Below are 22,595 nucleotides of genomic sequence, written 5' to 3' on the forward strand. Positions count from 1 at the left end.
CTTGAATCTGGTACATTTCGTGTGCAAATCACTCTCATCCAGGTTCACTTAGTATTCAGAGCGTAAATATTTTAATTTTAGTACAGTATTCTAGCTTTTAATGAAGTTTTAATTAAGAAACCGCATTTATTAATTATCTTTGTACAATTTTGTTAAGTTTCTTCACCGTGATAACAAAATTCAGTTGATATCAATGATACGATATTTCTCCTATACCGAAAGGCCTTAAACAATCCCGAAAATTCTGGAATACTCTTTTATAAATCCTAGGATTTTAGGAGTCCTAAGTGACATACAGGATCGTGATATTACAGTCGCTATAATCGTGTTTAATAGAGTTTGGTTATAGTGTATGATTAAACTATTTAATTTTAACCGGTTTACATCTTTTTTATCGATCATACACTTCTATTGTTGCTAAGTAACACTGGTTTACTAGGAACGTGAATGATAGCAAGTAACTTTGTACACACTGTCTGCGTGGATTCCAGAATATTCTTCCTTTGTGGCGGTCTTTATTGATTCGTTTATGACTGGGTAATCTTCAAATGGCGGTCACTAAGCTACCGTTTCTAATAAAGAAACTTCCTTCGGGAAAAGTAAATGCAATCTAGGAGTCAACTTATACAATTTTTCTCTTTATTTCCGGGACGTAAGAAATTTTAAGTATCCGTGCTGCTAATTAAGTCATGTATTCAATGGATTCACACTTCAACGGATATAGTTTTATTGCGAACAGCTCGAAGAGTGAAAACGCAAAAGTAAAGTAAAGATGAAATAGAAATTTTTGTTTCTTTTTTCAGCTTCTAAATTTTGGTTAAACATTTTAGGAGATTAAAGAAAGACATGGATCAAATCACCCTCCGCTCTATATAATTATGTCCTTGGTGGAAAAGAGGTAAAATGTGGTCAGATAACTTTGTGAATAAGCATATTAAGAGGCAAGTAATAACAAAAAAATTTCCAATTACTTCCAAGTTTTCATCATAAAAATCAGGTAAGAAAAAGATGAACAACATGCTGCTTGCGTCAAGGACTCCGACGAAACTACGTTGTAGGTTTCCAAAGCAACCAAGCTCTTCAACACGCTAGAGTCTTGTTTATTTATCCCTCATTCCATTCTTGAGCCATTCGTTTTATCTGTGGTTATTTGTGCACAGTTCTGATGTGTGTGTGTGTGTAAGTGTGAATGCCGTAGACACTACTTTGGTGGAATAAAATTTCTTTCGTTTTCCGGTTTAAATTGAGAAATCGAATAAACATTTAACAACAAACTATTTTACGTTACGTAATATATCATTATCACATATACCTAGCTTCGTGTTATCTTCTTTTGTCTACCAATCTTGTCTGCAGATGTGTTAAAAATACTGTCAAATGTACTTTGAGACGGTGTCGACAAAGAATTTGTCCAAATATGAAAGTACACCAACAGCAAAACTGATTCCAGTTGATTTTTTCCATAATGTTCTGAAGCGGGCTTTTCCATTATTAGTTCTAAGAAGAAAAATAATCATACTTCGCTGTAAAAACTATTGGACACTATCTGCGGGTTTAGCTTCAGCTGAAGTGTCATCTACGTATAAAAGTTTCAATAAACGTTTACAGTCAGATTCAACAACGATTTACACACACACGAACACCATATTTTTTGTACTTTTACATATAGGCAACGCAGAAACCTAAGAACTTTGCCATAACCGATTAAAAACATATGTTTCATTATTTCACGCAAAGCTACACATTATCATTCATAACATAGAGAGAAGATAGTTGGATTACGATATTCACCACAAATTCTTGGTTTACTGTTATCGGACTAAATAGTGTGGTTTGACGACCACCCCCTCAACGCACCCGTGGCCTCAAAGTGAGTAGCTCGTTTTTGCAATAGCACTCTCAAATTCTTAGCCTGAACACGTTAACCAGTGGCTATAACTAGCCCTTCTCGCATGAAGTAGCCATTGGCATCCTTGAAAAGATATCCAGTTAATGATACATCACTGAGAATAATGGTAAACAAATTTTAAAATACATCCGGTTAATGATACCGTCACACCACTGAGAATAATCATATACAAATTATAAATCATGTCCAGTCGATAATAGCGTTGCTGGGAATGTTTATCTTTCTGTCTTGTTGTCTCTCTCACGTATAAAATTGAGTAACTAATTCAGAAAAGGCGAATACGCATCTCCGTTGTTTTGTTTTCAACTGAATCCAATCAGTTTTTGTAATAAATATGAAAGCCTTGAAAGAAACCTAGATGTATTTGGTTTACACCAGAAATGTGGTTATTTATTGTAAACTTTGAGTCGTTATTTTGTTAAATAATTCTGGTTTTCTTTATTTGTTAGCTAACGTCAGTTGTAGTAACGACAGGTATCCCATTTCTCTCTTCATTCACTCCGCTTAACATAACTGGTGGTTAAGGAACTCGACTCGCAATTTGAGGGGTCGCGGGTTTGAATCCACGTCCCATGTTTCAACAATGTGGGCATTATGATTTGACTGTCAATCTCATTATTCGTTGGTGAAAGAGAGTAGCTCACGATTTGGCGAATTTCTGCCTTCCCTCTAGTCTATCACAGTTCTCTTAGAAATAACTAACAAAATAAGCTTTGCGCGAAATTTAAAATCAATCAAATGACCATCAGTTGGTTGGTGTCTCATTGAGAACCGCCATCTTTCCGCAATTTTTGGAATCAAGCTTTTGTATATTTCGATAGCAATAAAGGATGTTATCTGACTCTTTTAATGACAATTTTCCTCTTCTCTCAAATTACCTTAAAGCGGCGAAAGTAGATGGTGTTATGAGACAATACAATTTTATTGGTATGTTTCATATTTTCAACGAGACATGAACCATCTTAGCTGTATGTGGTTTATCTTCGGTCATAGTCGTGTGCTCATATCGGTTGAACATATAATATGCACGATGTAAGTAAACTTCTTGCATGATATTTAAAAGAAAATCAGATTTCCTAGACATTCATACTAATTTTTCAGTCTACGTCTCCGGTTAAATAACTTTAGATTCAATTACTTGTTAAAACGCTTAATATTCTAGTTCAACAGCAAGCACCATTCATTATCATTCATGAACATTTATTACGTTGCTAATATTGTGAATGTTATAAAATATTTTGTTTTAATAATAATAATAATAATAATGATTCAAACTGTTTAAATATAAAATCTCTTAAGATGTTTCTAGAATCATCAATATTGTTTGTTTGTGAATTTTGCGTAAAGCTACGCAAGAGCTATCTGCGCTAGCCATCCTTAATATAACAATGAAAAACTAGAGGGAAGTTAAGTAGTCATTATCACCCATCGCCAACTCTTGGGCTTATATGTTTGTTTTTGAATTTTGCACAAAGCTACTCGAGGGCTATCTGTGCTAGCCGTCACTAATTTAGCAGTGTAAGATTAGAGGGAAGGCAGCTAGTCATCACCACCCACCGCCAACTCTTGGGCTACTTTTTTACCAACGAATAATGGGATTGACCGTCACATTATAACGCCCCCCACGGCTGAAAGGGCGAGCATGTTTGGCGCGAACGGGATGCGAACCCGCGACCTTCAGATTACGAGTCGCACGTCTTAACACGGTAGGCCATGCCGGGCCTGGCTTATATGTTATATTTTATCAACGAATAGTGGAATTGACTATAAAATAATAACACCTCCACGGCTGAAATGGAGAGCACGTTTTACAGGAAGAAGATTCCAACTCTTGACCCTCAGAGTGTGAGGCAAACGCCATATTTTTTTATTTTACTAAATAGCATAGCTTTATGAATAGTTAACAAAAAGTTTAAAAGAAAATTTAAAAAATGTTTTATTGATTTCATCTTATACGTATATTCTTTTTTAATCTCAAATTTTTATTTTGGGTTGATTACAACTAGCTATTGTTGATTACAACTAGCTATTGTTGATTACAACTAGCTGTTGTTGATTCCAATTAGCTGTTGTTGATTACAACTAGCTCCAAGCGCAAACACTATTGTTTATGAATTTTCTAAATGCTTTCTGATACTAATACAGCACTCAAATACTAATAGAGCACTCATAAATTCCTGAGAAGGCCCAGCATGACCAGGTGGTTAGGGCGCTTGACTCGAAATCTGAGGGTTTCAGGTTCGAGTCGCTCTCATACCAAACATGTTTACCCCTTCAGCCGTAAGAGCGTTATATATGACAGTCAATCCCGCTATTCGTTTGCAAAGTGTAGCCCAAGAGTTGGTGGCGAGTGGTGATGACAAGTTGTCTTCTCTCTAGTCTTTCACTGCTATATTAGGGATGGCTAGCGCAGAGTCCTTACATACCTCTTGCGCCAAATAAAAAACAACAAACCCCTGAGAAGAATGTCTAAGTAGCTTTGAGTAAAACGGAACAAAGATGATTATTGAAACTCGAATAACGATGTAGTTTTATCGCCTATTCAACTATTGTTTCTTGGCCTCCTTCTTCATGGGTTGATGTAACAGCTCATATCTGAGGCTAATGATTGGAACACTTAATGCAACTTAAAACTTTTCCTTTCTTATTCTCAAATGTGTAAATCAATATGGCTTCCAGTTCAATGGAGACTCGTCTAAAAATAGGATAAAAAACTGACTTGATAACATGTTGCTAGGAAAAAATGAAATAACACTTTGTAAATAAAATTCACCTACGGTTCTTGTTGTTTTTTCATGTTTTATCTTAATTTTATAAAACGTTTGGACAGTAAGAGTTGTTTCTTTATCGTATACTTCCTTTAAGTCACGATGTTAGAGTGTGATAGGACAGTAAGTGTTATTGTTTTTTGTGGAACATGATGATGTGGGTTTTGTACTTGACTTTATCGTATTCTGTTTCGCTGATAAACCCGCTGTTTGTCTGTCTGTGTTTAAATTAGGCCTCATCAGTGTAACTGACAGCTTGAATCGCAAAGAAAAAACGATTGAAGGCAAATGTAAACAAATTAATTAAACGGATGTACAGCGAGTGTTAAAGTTATGACATATAATAAATTAAACATTTTCATTGACAGTTAATAAAGAAAGGATAATACTACTTCAGCCACACTGTGTCAGTCAAAGCCATTGCTCACGACGAAGGAATGTAGTGTTAAAAATATAATAGGCCTAATACTAATTAATAATGACAATGTAGTTAATTATAATCATGATTGATCGGCGTAGAAAAGGCATTCACACCATAACAATTATTGTTAGAATGAATGAGGTCTACTTTAAGACCAATATACCCAATGACAAGCATGCATGAAAACAGTACACATGATGAGTTACGGAACTTGCATCGACAAATTAAGATAAAATCTAAAACTTGGGTGATTTTCTTAAGAAGTTTCAGACCTCTTGTTTTCTGAAGCTTCATTAGTTATCGACGTACTTTATCTTTACCAACATACAGATTGTTTAAAGTTTTCGTATTAGATAAAACGCTTGTTTCGCAGTAACTTGTAGGAGACAAAAGATATTTCTGAAATGCTATTTTTTTATACGCCTCTGATCTTTTATTCTGAAATGCAAAAAATAGGAGAGGTGTGAAAAAAAACACATCTTATTTTTCAAGAGAAATTTTAGGCCTAATGGTACAAAAACGATCGATAAAAAATGAAGATACAATATAAACAAACCATATGAATTAACAAACAAACAAAGATAATTAATACGTGTATTATAAAGTTAGATAGCATAGAAGTTTAAAACATTATGAAAAATCAAATTGTTTATTTTGGAACAAAGCTGTATTGGATTATTTGGTGTGTCCACCGCAGGGAATTGAGCCGCCATTTTAACTTTGTGATTTTTTGTTTGTTTCTTTGTAATTATATTCAAATCTACATAATGGACTATCTTTGCCCTGCTCATCACGAGTATCGATACCTAGTTTGTAGCTTTGGAAGTCCGATTAACGTTGTAATCCACAACCTTACCACTGACCGAGTGGGGGACAAAATAGCATACTTGTTTTTGTGTTTTTTTTTAAAAGCAAAACCACATTGCACTATCTGTTGTGTCCACAGGTAGGTGATGACAAGTGGTGTTCTAGAAGTGTGGCATTAGATGACGATAAGTCTTCGGATTTACAACACTCAAATCAGGGGTTCGATTCCCCTCGGTGAACTCAGCAGATAGCTCGAGGAAGCTTTCTTATAAGAAAACACACCTACATTTCACGAATACGTTATTCATCATGTTTTCTTGGTTTTGTCAAAGAACATTAAATATATATATATATATTGTATTTCCTTATTTTGAAAAATTCTTTTGTGAACCCTCTGAGAAATAGTTTCATTAAACCGTCATAAGACCCGTGTACAATAATTAACACTTTAGTAGCATTTAGTTAGATGAAAGGTCATCTATAGCTGTGCAGTACTCCGATGGTCGCAGGTTCGAATCCCCGTCACACCAAATATGCTCACCCTTTTAGCCATGGAGGCGTTATAATGTGACGGTCAATCCCACTATTCGTCCAAGAGTTGATGATGGGTGTTGATGACTAGCTGCCTTCCCTCTATTCTTACATTGTTAAATTAGGGACGGCTAACGCAGATAGCCGTTGTGTAGCTTTGCGCGAAATTCAAAACAAACCAAACCAAGAGCTGTGCAGGCATCAAATAGATGGATATCAAAGTGCAAAAGAAACCTGAATCAATCTCACTCCTATAATGCACACTCGACTCCAGATTTGGTGGCACGTTTTCACGATCACGAGATGCGAACTTGAAACCCTCGGATGTATAATGCGACAAGTCATCCACTAGCCAATGCCTGACTGATTTTATTTTGTGAAGGACCTTGATGGTTAACGTATAACATACAGACACATGCACAAAATCTATATCTTGGCGTAATGCTATCTGTAGTACAAACTTCCTGAACAAAGAATTCTTTCTCAAAATCGGAACCAATATCGAGTTATTTTACTTCAAGAACTTTAGCTTCAAACGCTTTTTTTAAAAAATGTATTATTATTTCTTATATTGAATTTAGTGTTTTTTTCTTGTCTTGTATTTAAAAAAAATATCGAAATATACATGTTTGCGTGTTGTCAATATGGAGTTAAATGGAAAACCGTACCTTTTGTAGTTTTTGCAGTCGACAGACAGAGTTTTCAGGAAAAGTTAAAAATAAACTAAAACGTGCAGTTGTTTTTCTGAAACATAATTCGACTTAAATTTAATAATATTTTATTTTAGTTTCCTTACGTCCTTTCATTGTTTTTCTGAAACATAATTCGACTTAAATTTAATAATACTTCAAATGTTTAAAAAATTCCCAATTTTAATAATATTTTATTTTAGTGTCCTTTCGTCCTTTCATTCCAATAAACCAACTTCTTGTTTTACATCTTGTATTTAATGAGCGAAAAGCAGTAACACTTTCTAATGAATAGTCACTGAGACTTAAGCCTATTTTAGACAAACAATTAAATATTGAAATTACCAAGATTAGAAAACTTGAAAATCCTACATTAATATTTTGACAAGATTTTCTTTTTTCTAAATGATGACGTAATTAACAGAACATGTAAAGCAAATTATTTTCTTGACGTTCAATGGTGTTCATAAAATGTCTTATTAATTAATTTCTCTGGACACACATTAAACGTCAATTCATAGTTTTAATGCATGCGTTCCAAATAACTGGACTACGTAAATGATTGGTGATATTTTCCTAAGTGCATTATATTTATAAGGCCAGTCTTTTTTATAAAAAATATCAAAAAGTCTCCCCTAATTTTGTACTGTAAGTCTTTCTCTGATAGCTCTTCTGCTTCTCTTTCTCTCTTATTGACTTTATACCATCTTATAGATGGCCCAGCTATTGTGAATGTCAACATCTATATCAGGAGTATCAGCAAAATCGATGATGTTACCATGGTAAGTTTATATTTTACTTATAACAAACACGACTCGTTCATCGCTATGAGAGTAAAATGTCGCCCCTCTTTTTCTAGATGGCCCATGCACGGTCACTGTGAACATCTACCTGCGGAGTATTAGTAAAATAGATGACCTTAGTATGGTGAGTAGGTGACACTGGTAGTAAATGGTGTTGGTGTCGTGCAGTCATTGTGTTGCACTGTGGATTTAGAAACCCAGAACCAATTTATCTTAAGTGGTCCAGAAGCTATTACACAGAGTCTATTTCTTCGTAACCTTTTTATTCTGTTTAGTAAATCGATGTAACTGATGTCTCCAACTGCTTCTTTATGTGTCTGTGTGTGTCCTTGTCGGCTCTTTTTCATGTGTCATTTATGTTTTAACAAATATTATCTCTAACTTTCAGTTAGAGCTTCACTTTTGATAGCATAACCCAGTTTGCGTTCTTTAATTAGAACCTCATCTTTAATAACATAACCCAGTTTGTGTTCTTTACTTAGAACCTCATCTTTAATAACATAACCTAGTTTGTGTTCTTTAGTTAGAACCTCATCTTTAATAACATAACCCAGTTTGTGTTCTTTAGTTAGAACCTCATCTTTAATAACATAACCTAGTTTGTGTTATTTAGTTAGAACCTACTCTTTTACAACATAATCGAGTTTGTGTTTTTTAGTTACTATTGGTTGCAGTAGCTCGTTCATATCTGACAATCATTGCCATCCAGTGGGGACTCGAAACGAAAAATTAATTTCAGTAACACGAAAGAAATGTTCTTTTTTGCTTGCGTTTGGTAGAAGAAGTTATCAAACACTCAGCACATCAGTCAAAGATTTATACACTCAAATAAACATGAGTACGAAATAGTATAATTTATTTAAATATTGGTCTCTTGAGGGAAAATATTTATATAAGGAAATTTTAAAGTGGTTTTTCAGTCTTTCATTTGGACGTGAAGTTATTATCTCAGCCCGTAGCGTCAAACTCCCTGGAAACCGGTTATGTTTTAAGAAATATGGTTGTTGGTGCAGTGATCGTTTACTACCAGTGCATCACTGTGTTGTGTAATGATAATGATTTTTAAAAAGATGTTCATGTGGCTTCTCATAACTATATTAAACCTAAAAAACAAACACAATGTTTGAAATTCCGTCTTATTCTTTAAGTATTTTCTTTCATCAATACTTATCTTAACTTTAACTCTTCCCTGTAGCGCGTGAAACTGCTTTACGAAATTAGTCTAGTTGCCTAATATTTCTTATAATATTGGTTATTTTTGTGACCAAGCATTATATTAAAGCAACCTACGTTCTGGAAAAGACGCCACTTTTAAACCCACAGATGGCATTATGAAATGTTATTTAATAGGACTCGGAGATTAGAAATCTCAGTAAAAAACAAAACACCAACAACAGAGATTTTAATTAAACTCTTTTAATCTTCTAACACCATAACCTAAACACAATAGTGACAAATGTTTTGTTCCATCCACAACGCAATAAATAGCTTCTAAGAGTTTATAAGGTCAAGTCCTAATCAAAAGCACTGTCTTTTTTTTTATGTTAACTTGCCCAAAAATATAAATTAACTGTTTAAAGAGCAATGTTTTAACTAAGGCTACCTTGATACAGGAAAGTCTTGCACCATAATTGTTTTGTTGTTGTTGTTAACAGGAATATAGTGTGCAGTTAACGTTTCGAGAACAGTGGCGAGACGAGAGACTACAGTTCGACGACATGGACGGTCGCATGGCATATTTAACACTTACCGATCCAAACAAAATCTGGAAGCCGGATCTTTTTTTTCCAATGAGAAGGAAGGACATTTCCATGACATCATCATGCCGAATGTTTTACTCCGAATTTATCCAAATGGAGAAGTATTGTACAGTATAAGGTAGTTTACAAGCTTAATTTTCAGTTTAAAATTATACCGAAGCGAGTCTAACAGTATCATTCCCCCAAGTAATCATGGTCATAAACAAACATGTCTTTAAGTATATTTTTCAGAAACTATGGTAATTTTTCTAGTAAATTACCAATAGGCCTATCATTTACTTGTAAAGTTTAAATATTTCGAAATACCTTATTGTAGTATGTTTTGACCATTGTTTTTTGTTTCTATTGGTGCTGTAATTTAGTCTTGTGTTGTAAATGGTATAATAAATAATGAAGAATATTAAAGGTAATTAAATATAGAAAAACGTTGATTTGATAAAACACGATAACTTCCTCGTGTTTGCGTAGTTTTGTTTTCTATTTTCTGACACTAGTAATTATATACTGCACACAGAAAATATATGTAATAGTTAAACAGGTATGTACTATGTACGCTAGATTAACTGAACGTTAATTTACTCTTTATATCCTGATGCCCAGTAAAGTACACTGTTACCTGGAAACGTGTAAATGTAAACAGATGTTAAGGCTCTTAATTATCTTCTTTAATAAAGTTTGGATATTTTTTAGAGGAATGTCAAATTGAGAGCAGTTATCAAACCAGTAACAAATGTTTATTTGGTATGTAGGAATATCTAAAAACACTTGAATATTTTCTGCTACTAAGTTACTTTTTTTCATTTAATCAATCGTATTACACTTTGTATAAACAGAAACTTAAGACTTGGTAATATTCTTTTTGCGTTTGTTTTAAGTACGGAATTCTGGAGTAATTGCTGTTACTTAAATGATGAAGATGTCAGTCGGTTTATCAACATATTAAATTGATTATGTTGCATTTTAAAGCATTGTCTGTTGATTGTGATATAAATACGTTCTCTTCCGTAGAATTTCTTTGGTATTAGCCTGTCCAATGGACCTGAAATATTATCCTTTAGATAAACAAACGTGTTCCATCGTCATGGCTAGCTGTAAGTATAATAAAATCTATTATTTTTGGTATTCTCTGAACCCTATCACAGCCGACTGTTGTCGTTATTGTGATTTTTAGAACAAACCTACTGTTTACGTTCTGTTTGTTTGTTTTTGAGTTTTGCACAAAGCTACACGAAGGCTATCTGCACTACCTGTCCATAATTTAGCGGTGTAAGACTAGAGGGAAGGCAGCTAGTCACCATCACCAACCGCCAACTCTTGGACTATTCTTTTACCAACAAATAGTGGGATTGATCTTTTCGTTATAACGCCGCCACGGCTGAAAGGGCGAGCATGCTTGGTGTGACGGGTATTCGAATCCGCGCTTATATACTGTCAACCGCGGAGAACCAAACCTAGGACTTTAGTGTTAGTCCGTAAACTTACCGGAAGACTCCACAGCCACAGGCGGTGATTTAGAACAAATTATATATAATGTGATCCCCATGCCTATATTTCGTTAATTGATATACCTTAGTGTTTTAATACTAAACTCGTTTGGCCTATATTTCGTTAATTGATATACCTTAGTGTTTTAATACTAAACTTGTTAGGCCTATATTTCGTTAATTGATATTCCTTAGTGTTTTAATACTAAACTCGTTAGGCCTATATTTCATTAATTGATATACCTTAGTGTTTTAATACTAAACTTGTTAGGCCTATATTTCGTTAATTGATATTCCTTAGTGTTTTAATACTAAACTCGTTAGGCCTATCCCCCGCTGGTACAGAGGTAAGTCTTCGGATTTATAACGCTATAAACAGGGGTTCGATTCCTCTCTGTGGACTCAGCAGATAACTCAATATGGCTTTGCTATAAGAAAACACACTCATTAGGCCTATATTTGGTTAATTTATATTCCTCAATGCTTTAATAATGCACTGCTTAAAATAAGTTTATTTACGTTAAACTTACACAGTGCCTTTTCACACTTTAGGCGAATTCTACAAAACTCTCTGAAATTTCTCTACAGTATTTTGATTAGATAATATTGCTTCCAGTTTCATTGATTACGTGGGCCAGGAGTGGCCGTGTGGTTTTTCCATACTGTGAATCCAAAGGTTTGTTGTTCATTGTCTGTTGCTAAAAAAACGCGTTTTGCATTTTGACTCCATGGGTACGTTATACAAGTGATCGTCAAATCCCATAGTTCGTCATAGAAAAGTATCCAAAGAGCTAGATCTGTTGTCCAATTGTCTTCTGTCTAATTTATCAGCTCAAAATCAGGGACGCCACCGTACAGATAACCCTTTCTGTAGATATGAGAAAAAAAGAAAGAAATGTATTGATTTTGGTGGATGTGGTTCACCAGTTTGATTGAAATCTTAAAGCACTCTTATGAAACTATTTACAAATGTACGACCCGGAATCCAAAATGAAACACGAACTATTCAAACACAAAAACAGTGTGATGTGTACTGAGCGTTTGCATACTGTTTGATAATTGATTTTCCCCTGATTAGAAGAGACTATTTTTCTCTTAAAAATACTGGTTGCTACGGTGATCGGCACAGGGAGGGTTTTTTTTTCTGTGTTTTCGAAGTTCTCCGAATAATTTAGCTTTCAGACGGAAAGTGTTTCGAGGTAGTGACGAAACGTTTGCTTCCTAATGATCGAGTTGTCTTTTTGTCTTTTTTTTTATCGTGTTCTAAAGAGTGTGTTGAGCTTTCAAATTGAGCCTTGAAGCAAATAAACCTCCTTTCCGAATCTTCTTAAAGGCACGAAACCTGTACATTAAGTTGCTTCCATCTTGACGGAACTTAATGACAGAGTACTCTAACGCTCTTCAAAAAAAAAAAAGAAAGAAACCAAAATAAAGAAGATGAGATACAGATAAAGGTTAAAAGAAATGAGACAAGAAAAAACAACATTCGAACTATATTTTGCAATTCTCAGCTAAAAAAACCGTATTGCTTCAGAAATACAATAGGGTTTAAAATCTTGTGTATTTCTGAAATGTAACACTGTTTACATTATTTTGCTTATAAATGTAACAGGCACGACCTTATCCAAAGAACTTTACTTCGTAATATTCGAGGGCAACGAAGGAGCGTTTCACCTTTACAGACAGGTAGTTTTAAACGTGTGTGTGTGTATATATATATACATGTCAACATTTGCACCTCGATATTTAAAGGTAAGAAAATAATTGCATTTTGTAAACGGACGGTGCTGCAAGTTGATTGTCTTCCCTGACCAAGCAGTACTTAGTTAAGAAGACAGTGTCTGATACCTTATGTATTGTTTGTTTATTTATTGAATTTTACACAAAGCTACTCAAGAACAACAGGCAAGTGCTATCCATATTTTTGAAATAATAAACTAGATTTACTAGAGGAAAGGCAGTTAGTTAATATCACCTAACGCTGAATATTAGGCTATATTTTACCATTGAACAGTGGGATTGACCGTCACATTATACCGCTCCAATGGCCTAGCCATCAAACCATGCCAAGTCCAAATACATTGGTAACGGAGTAAGTATTATATGATACGATAATAATTAAAACTGTATTATTGAAAGTAAATTTATAATATATTATCTAGAGCAAACACAAAATGACTATCAAACACTTAGGAGTTTTGTTAAATGTGGCACACTATCACACTTAGTAGTTTTGTTAAATGGGGCATACTATCGTTTTCTTTCTGATGCAAACTTTTGCACGTCTCTAGAACCACAGTTACTGATGAAATGTTTGTAAGTTATTGTTTCAAATTAAATTATGACAGAATGATACATAACTGAATGCATCACAAACACCTGCTTTAATATATCAAATTGCCAAATCTTCTAAGCAAATACTTGAGTTTTATATCACTTGAAATTTTTTATATTATGCAAAATATTTACTAGACAAATATAGCTGGAATTGTTTTACTTTGGGAATTGTTGACAAGGCTACAAAAGAGCTATATTCGAATAGTAGATCCCAATTATGGGCTGATGGACTACAGATAAAGCAGTTAGGAAAACACCACCATCTGCTATTGTGATTAAAAAGTGGGATTTTATAGTCACTAATACAGTATAACATACCCACGGCTTCAAAATGCGAAACTAGTCTTTGTCGTAAGGGGTCATGAACTGTGAATGCTCGAACTCAAAATTCTTGAGCGCTAACAGGCTGGGTACATCAAGACCCACACTTTTAACGCAGTGTAAAGTGGACCCAGTACAACAAAGAAAATTATCTAATTACCTTCTCTCTCTGACTACATTCAGACTACATCGGGTGTATTCTAGTTATGGGTGGAATAAAGGCAACACTCGTTACACTAACTGTTACACTACACGTACAGTTGGTATGTTACAATTGCGATGAATCATACCTGAGTGAATGTAATTTCGAGAGCTATGTACAAATTAAGAAAAATGTTAATAAATTCAAACTAGTAGAAGAGAAACCTCAGAGACTGCACGTGACTGAAGACTGATGTTTATTTGTGCCATGAAGGTTACTAAGAATGACTGTTTACTGGTCTTGTGTAGGTCTCTTAAACACATGACTGTTTACTGGTCTTATACAGGTCTCTAAGCACGCTACTATTTACTAGTTTTATACAGGTCTCTAAGCACACGACTGTTTACTGATCTTATGTAGGTCTTTTAAGCATACGACTGTTTACTGGTCTAATGTAGGTCTCTTAAACGCACGACTGTTTACCTGTCTTATATGGGTCTCTAAGCTCACGACTGTCATCCTTTTCTCATCCTATACTTTCCAAAGTGGAAATATCTACCAATTCTAAATTTTACCTCTAAATGGTAGTACAGATAGCGTCAAGTTATAATCTGTCAACTGTGACGTGTAATTCTTAGTTCCAATATATATTTTTTTTATCACAGAAGAAACAAACAACCAGTCGCGAGAGCAGTAAAAGTGTAACTTGAAACAGTAGTTTACTTCCAAAATTAGTTTTAGCCTTTTATAATCTACCATATTATAGTAATACAAATACGTATTCATACATGTTTCGATATTTGGTATTCTTATATACGTATTTATTTCTCACACAGATGGTTATACAACCGACGATCTGGTATTTCTCTGGAAAGTAGGAGATCCAGTACAAGTTACAAAGAACCTTCATCTACCCCGTTTCACGTTGGAGAAGTTTAATACAGAATACTGTACCAGCAAAACAAACACGGGTTGGTAAAAACGTATCTGCAAAGTATGAGTCATGAGAATAATAAGTTTGTTCCTTCAAATTCCCATAAGATGAGGTGTAACTATTCTTAACAAAATCAACGTCTTATTACCAAATTCCAACGCGATAAACCTTGAAAATCCAAACTGGTTGCTAGGTTATAATAAACTTCAAAGCCAAGTTGTTGCGATTGACAAAATCGTATAACCAGTAAGAAACGTTCAACTGAAAAAAAATAGGAAAATATGAAAATTGGATTTAAAACAATTTATTTGTTTTAAATAACTCTTCAAAACAAACTTTGTTTGCTAGTGCTCTTGTTTTGATATGCTGTGATAAAAACATGTTTTCAAATGCTGATTTATTAGTCCTGTTATGTGACATAAAATTTATGAATTTGGTTTACGTCATTAGCGAAGTGTAGATGTAAGTAGACTCAAAACTTTGCGTTGAAAAGAGAACTCTGAAACAGCGATGTCAACATTCTCTGTGTGTCAGAGGTCGTAGCGAATAATCCAATTATGTTTATAATGAGATATGTTGTTGTGCTGGCTTGTTACACATGATAAAATATAAAGCTTTACGTTGGAAGAGAAATGTGATAAAGTTAATTTGTTGACACTGCTAAGTTTTATTCACTAAGTCTCTAGAAATGTAAGGAGGTAATTAGAGTTCGATATGTAGACCACCGAATAAGTTATTCCTATGAAATTTTAATTGTGGTGGAAGACGCACTGGTTACAATGCCTAGTGAAAGATGTTCACATTGTGAACTGAGCAGAGAAGTTTCACATTGTGAACTGAGCTGGCAAATTTCACATTGTGAATTAAGCTGACAAGTTTCACATTGTGAATTGAGCTGACAAGTTTCACATTGTTTTAGAGAACTCCTTCAGAACAACAAGACATACTTTCAAGATAGATATTAGACATTATTTTCGTCATGCTTTTCTTGAGGCATCCAACGGTTTAAGATAAGATGTTTTTATACTATAATCTAGTTGTACCTGTTTTTGACCATAATGGGAGACATCTCCAATTTTTGTCGTTAGCAAATTATTTCCGTTAATTGGAACCTCGCTGATTGTACCTTGTCTTTACATTGCAAAGGAAACTCCTCCGAATCTGATTGTAAACACCTTTTTACAACGTTTATAGAAACTCCTCCGAACCTGATTTTAAGCACTTTTTACAAGGTTTTATAGAAACTTCTCCGAACCTGATTTTAAGCACTTTTTTACAACGTTTTATAGAAATTCCTTGAAAGCTTCTGGTTAATATTCTTCTTGCAAGTTTTACAGTAAACTCTATTGGTTGATTATGATGTCAACCAGAATGAGGTCATTAGAAAGATTATCTGAAAGACCAAAGCTGAGACAAAGTTTTCTTATTAAACTTTTTAGGCCTATGTATATTTGTATTCTCTTACTTGTTTTTTTAGGCTTAGCCTAAAGCTGATGATGATGTAACATCAAGAGAATTATGTTTATTTTCTTTTTATTTCTGAAACAAACCTCGTGATGAGTGGGCATGCCCAACCGTTACCAATTTTGATTAATTTCGAATTTAATAACAATATTATCACTGAGAAAAATTCCCCAAACGGTCGTATGCGGACGCAAACGTATAAAACTGTAAACGTTATTTACTGCAAAGGCAGAAAATAAAGAACGGAAACAAAACACGATTATAGTTCAAAAGGTTCCGACCTGATAATTCAACTTGGGAAACTGACTTTGCTGCAGCTTAATAAAATCCACACGAACAATCTCGCGATACACGAAAGGAAAAAGCCAGTTCTCATTATAAAGATTCTTTTTCATCGGTACTCTGTTGCTTAATTAGCTATACGAGCATTCTACGGAAGTGACGAACGCCGACATAGGCAGCTACCTCGTTAAGCGTTACTTAATTAGTTCTAATTCATTCTCCGTTGATCCGTTTCAGGAGAGAAAGATGGTTTCAATGGTATCTGGCGTACTTCTATAATTCAGGGGGTTTCAATATTTAAATAATTTGGTATATTTTAGTTTACCTTTCCATTCGTAGAACTGAATACATAATTAAGAATGTGTTGTTTCAAGATCCTGTGCCGTCACACAAACATTTACTCAAGTGTCATACAATAGAAGGTATATAGTTTTACTATTTATCGATCTGGCTGTTCTTGTGAAACATGTAAAACTCTCCAGTGACAAATGTCATACAATAGAAGGTATATAGTTTTACTATTTATCGATCTGGCTGTTCTTGTGAAACATGTAAAACTCTCCAGTGACAAGTGTCATACAATAGAAGGTATATAGTTTTACTATTTATCGATCTGGCTGTTCTTGTGAAACATGTAAAACTCTCCAGTGACAAGTGTCATACAATAGAAGGTATATAGTTTTACTATTTATCGATCTGGCTGTTCTTGTGAAACATGTAAAACTCTCCAGTGACAAGTGTCATACAATAGAAGGTATATAGTTTTACTATTTATCGATCTGGCTGTTCTTGTGAAACATGTAAAACTCTCCAGTGACAAGTGTCATACAATAGAAGGTATATAGTTTTACTATTTATCGATCTGGCTGTTCTTGTGAAACATGTAAAACTCTCCAGTGACAAGTGTCATACAATAGAAGGTATATAGTTTTACTATTTATCGATCTGGCTGTTCTTGTGAAACATGTAAAACTCTCCAGTGACAAGTGTCATACAATAAAAGGTATATAGTTTTACTATTTATCGATCTGGCTGTTCTTGTGAAACATGTAAAACTCTCCAGTGACAAGTGTCATACAATAGAAGGTATATAGTTTTACTATTTATCGATCTGGCTGTTCTTGTGAAACATGTAAAACTCTCCAGTGACAAGTGTCATACAATAGAAGGTATATAGTTTTACTATTTATCGATCTGGCTGTTCTTGTGAAACATGTAAAACTCTCCAGTGACAAGTGTCATACAATAGAAGGTATATAGTTTTACTATTTATCGATCTGGCTGTTCTTGTGAAACATGTAAAACTCTCCAGTGACAAGTGTCATACAATAAAAGGTATATAGTTTTACTATTTATCGATCTGGCTGTTCTTGTGAAACATGTAAAACTCTCCAGTGACAAGTGTCATACAATAAAAGGTATATAGTTTTACTATTTATCGATCTGGCTGTTCTTGTGAAACATGTACAACTCTCCAGTGACAAGTGTCATACAATAGAAGGTATATAGTTTTACTATTTATCGATCTGGCTGTTCTTGTGGACCAAGTACAACTCTCCAGTGACAAGTGTCATACAATAGAAGGTACAGACTTTTACTATTTATCAATCCGTCTGTTCTTGTGGATTCTCCAATTACTTCTTGCAAAAGTTCCTTCGAACCTAGTAAATACTTTAATATTTCCTTTTGTTTCAAGGTATTATTTTCTTTCTCCAAGCAGCTTTATCCATTAGTCTAGCAACAAAATTGAAAGTTTATGACGCTAGAATCCAAACAGCCACATTTCAGAAGATAGAAAGGCTTACATTTTCGACAAACATTTAAAATGTTCAATTAAAGTGGAATGTACTTTATCCACGATAAATTGACAAAACAAACAAACTAACAAACAAGAAGAAAGAACGACCGAAGTATTTCAATATTTCGTCATGTCAAGTTCGTTTGGACCTCTTTTAAAGTTACGTCTATTACAATCGTTTAAAACGTTACCCATTCTGGAAATTTTAGTATATTATTAAAAAGAAAACTTACCCCAATATGAGCACGTTAGACCAATAATATTAATGCTTCATAAGTAGCCACAAAAACATTTTAGTTTGTGTGCCGCCAAAGTTATTGTATTATCGTCCACTCAAACTTCAAATCATTTTTGTATTTCATCACTTCGATTTTGAGTCGGCGTTAAAATGAAAAATAATACGTTTTCGGTGTTCACTACAAAATCAGAAAGCTAAACATAATTTTATTTTATTAGAAATAATGGCAGCATTAGTGAATGTTCTAATGTTGTTTAAACTATTATTTAATCTTTTTTATTAACAAGTTAGCTATTCAGTGACTCGTGCTATTTAACACTATTATCTTTACGAATACATGAGTTGCATGTTCTATTTTTTATCACACTATCGAATATTGATAAGTCTCGTCTGAGTAAATTTTTTTTTGGCGAATAATTTTTATGAGCTGTTAAATTAGTTTGTCGGTTAGCTTGTAAAATGTAAATATCTCCTATGATCATAGGTCAAAGGACTAGTATAAGAATTCCTTTGCAAAATATTTATAATGACTATATGGTTTTGTTTATTAAAGTGTGAGTTATAGTGATTCGATGGATTGGTTTGTTTTGAATTTCGCGCAAAGCTTCTCTAGGACTATCTGCGCTGGCCGTCCCTAATTTAGCAGTGTAAGACTAGAGGGACGGCAGCTAGTCATCACCACCCACTGCTATCTCTTAGGCTACTCTTTTATCAACAAAGAGTGGGATTGACCGTTACATGTATTCGTAAAGATAATAGGAATTATTTTTGTTCTGCTTTCCTTGAGGCATCCAACGGTTTAAGATAAGATGTTTTTATATTGTAATCTAGTTGTACCTATTTTTTACCTTAATGGGAGACATCTCCAATTTTTGTCGTTAGCAAATTATTTCCGTTAATTGAAACCTCGCTGATTGTACCTTGTCTTTACATTGCAAAGGAAACTTTTCCGAACCTGATTTTAAACACCTTTTTACCAAACCAAATCCATCATAGGCATTAAAATATTAATTCTTAATAATTTTTTGTTTAATTTTTTGTGCGTAAAATATTTCGAATGCACATTTTAAGGTCGAAATACTGATGATGGAATTGTAACCAATTCCGAGACATCCGTATTAAAATTGTTTTGCCATGTTTTTGACATTTATTATAAAATTTCGTTTTCTGCTTGATGACTTAGTTTCAATACACCAGAGTTTTCTAAAACTTTCAATGAAAACTTCTAATGATGTTGTTTTAACTAAAGAAGAGGTCCGGCATGGCCATGTGGTTCGGACGATCGACGTGTAATCTGAGTGAGGTCGCGGTCTCGAATCTCAATTACACCAAATATGCTCGCCCTTTCAGCTGTAGGGGTGATATAATGTGATGATCAAACCCACTATTTGTTGATAAAAAGAGTAGTTCAAGAGCTGACAGTGGGTGGTAGGGACTAGCTGCCTTATCTCTAGTCTCACACTGTTAAATTAGGGATGGCTAGCGCAGATAGTCCTCGTGCAGTTTTGCACGAAAATTCAAAACAAACAAAAATAATCAAACAGACAGGTGATAACTATGTTTTCCTACTGTCATAATCATCAGCGTTAAGCTGCTACATACAAGACCACTAGCGTCAAAACTGTCATACAGTTGTCGAGTTATGATAAACATACACTTCACTCATATTTATTTCTGCGCCGAAGTATCTGCAATGCTACAATAAATTAAAAAGAAACTTTGAGAAGTAACTTTAATGTTTCTAAGCTTTTGTTTACACAGTGTTGCAATAAATGAAAAAAAAATTCTTTGTGAAGTTAATAAGATTTTAGTGTTTTGTAATCGACCTTAACCGTTGAGGTTTTTAAGACTTCTTTTTCATACTAAAATTAACACACGTATAAAACAAGCAGACCTAGGATCTAACTAGTCCTCACAATACAATGAAAGAGGGAGAGAGAGAGAGGTTAAGGTATATTTAAGGGAAACAAAAACATACGTTCAATATTCCGGCCACACTGCTTCCATCAGGACATCTTCCATGATGAAGACTGCTTGGCTGAAACATTGAACCATTCTTCTCTTTCTCTTGCAGCCATTTTAACATCATCTTTGTTGTATTTTTCTTTTCATAGGAGAGTACAGTTGCATCCGAGTGGATCTGATCTTCAAGAGAGAATTTAGCTACTATCTGATCCAGATCTACATTCCCTGTTGCATGCTGGTCATCGTTTCTTGGGTCTCCTTCTGGCTGGACCAAAACGCCATCCCTGCACGTGTCTCACTAGGTGTCACCACCTTACTCACCATGGCAACACAAACTTCCGGTATTAATGCGTCACTTCCACCTGTATCCTACACTAAGGCCATTGATGTGTGGACCGGAGTCTGTTTGACTTTTGTGTTTGGAGCTTTACTAGAGTTTGCACTGGTCAACTATGCCTCACGGTCACACATGCAGAAACAAGTTACTAAACAGCAGCGGAAATGGGATATTGAGCATTCTAGTCTGGACAATGATCACGTGGAAGGTGGCGCTACGACCTTTGCAATGGTAGGAGATATGGTGTTAATATCTGTTGTTTCTCAAAGATATGATTTATAGTGTCTTTTTATCTACATTTTCCAATGTTAAACTTTACCACCAAAGCGACGCTTGAAGCCATTGAGTGATTAAAACACATGTTGTACATAAATATTCAGTACTAGCTTGTGATTGAAGCAAGCTAGGTATATAGTGTTTTAATGTTTTAAATAATAATGATTAGAATTCATTGCGTTTTTATTTTTCTAATAATTGGCATTCGATTCAAGATGGTCTCATGGAGGTTGTGTGCCCATCTACTAAACCTTTAACATGCCTGTCTATATACGGGGTAAGTTAGCACAATCACTCCTTCCCAGATGGATGTCACTTTAGAAATAATGTTGATTTCAAATAACTATCGCAGATATATTGTACAACATTGATAAACAGCTGACTAGACGGACAAGGAAATCTAAATTAAATCTGATTATTTTGGTCGCTAAGAGCTTACAAATAAAATATTTTACATTTAATATAATTTATTTTGATCAGGACGACGTATCTAACTTTGTTACCATTGTATAAAACTGCTTTGGAGAACTTACAAGTATACTTTTATATAGGTTGTTCAGGGGTGGTTATTCATCATCACCCCCTCCCCTTCTGTCGTCATTCATAACAAAGTATTATTTCCTCAGAACTCACTTTTTCTGGCGCCCAAACCTGTTTTTTCTTTTTTCTGTCCTGCTACATTTGATGTATTACAGTATTAACAATACTTCGAGAGTTGTCTTTGGATAATACTGATGTTCATGACAGCTGTCGACAGGCTTTCAAGGTATAAGATAAATTGGTTTTGTATATTTTTATCTTGATGATCGAAAAGCTGTAGGCATATTTCACTTCAACCGTAAGCTTATCCAATTTCAAAAATGGAATTCAATGCTACTAACCCCGATCAGAGTGTAAAAAATGACTGTAACCCATTTATACTACACATGAAGTACAGAACTACTGTAGCTCTCTTGTACCACATAGGAGATAGTAAATTAGTGCAACCCATTTATACCATACATGAAATAGAAATTTATTATAACTCTCTTATACCACATAGAAAATAGAGAATTACTTCAACCTATTTTGTGCTACACATGAAATAAAGAATTACTGTAACCCATTTATATAAATCATAATAAAATGTATTGAATTCTAAGTTGTACTAACAGTGAAACCCGTCACTAAGCTTTCGAATTAAGGTATATTGTAGACATAATGCTTAGGTTAGTTCATCATCTTGTCATGTGTAAAGCACGTGTAATTAATATATATTGTGTGAGTTGATGACCCACATCTTTGAAGTATCGTTAGGGTTACGGATGCTCAGAATTTGCATCGCATGCA

The 22,595-nt window shown here is 34.3% G+C and overlaps 1 pseudogene across 1 annotated transcript in view; it reads left to right on the top strand.

The window, feature by feature from the left end:
• Positions 1-22,595, top strand: part of LOC143255123 (glutamate-gated chloride channel-like) — a 249,432-nt pseudogene that overhangs the window by 224,098 nt on the left and 2,739 nt on the right. The window contains exons 4-8 of the transcript XR_013030443.1: positions 7,840-7,907; positions 9,584-9,806; positions 10,697-10,779; positions 14,809-14,943; positions 20,803-21,221. The product of XR_013030443.1 is annotated as a glutamate-gated chloride channel-like (transcript). The remainder of the gene's footprint in view (positions 1-7,839; positions 7,908-9,583; positions 9,807-10,696; positions 10,780-14,808; positions 14,944-20,802; positions 21,222-22,595) is intronic.

This window comes from Tachypleus tridentatus, chromosome 7 (assembly GCF_004210375.1).
Source record: "Tachypleus tridentatus isolate NWPU-2018 chromosome 7, ASM421037v1, whole genome shotgun sequence".
In the NCBI taxonomy this organism is placed as follows: domain Eukaryota; kingdom Metazoa; phylum Arthropoda; class Merostomata; order Xiphosura; family Limulidae; genus Tachypleus; species Tachypleus tridentatus.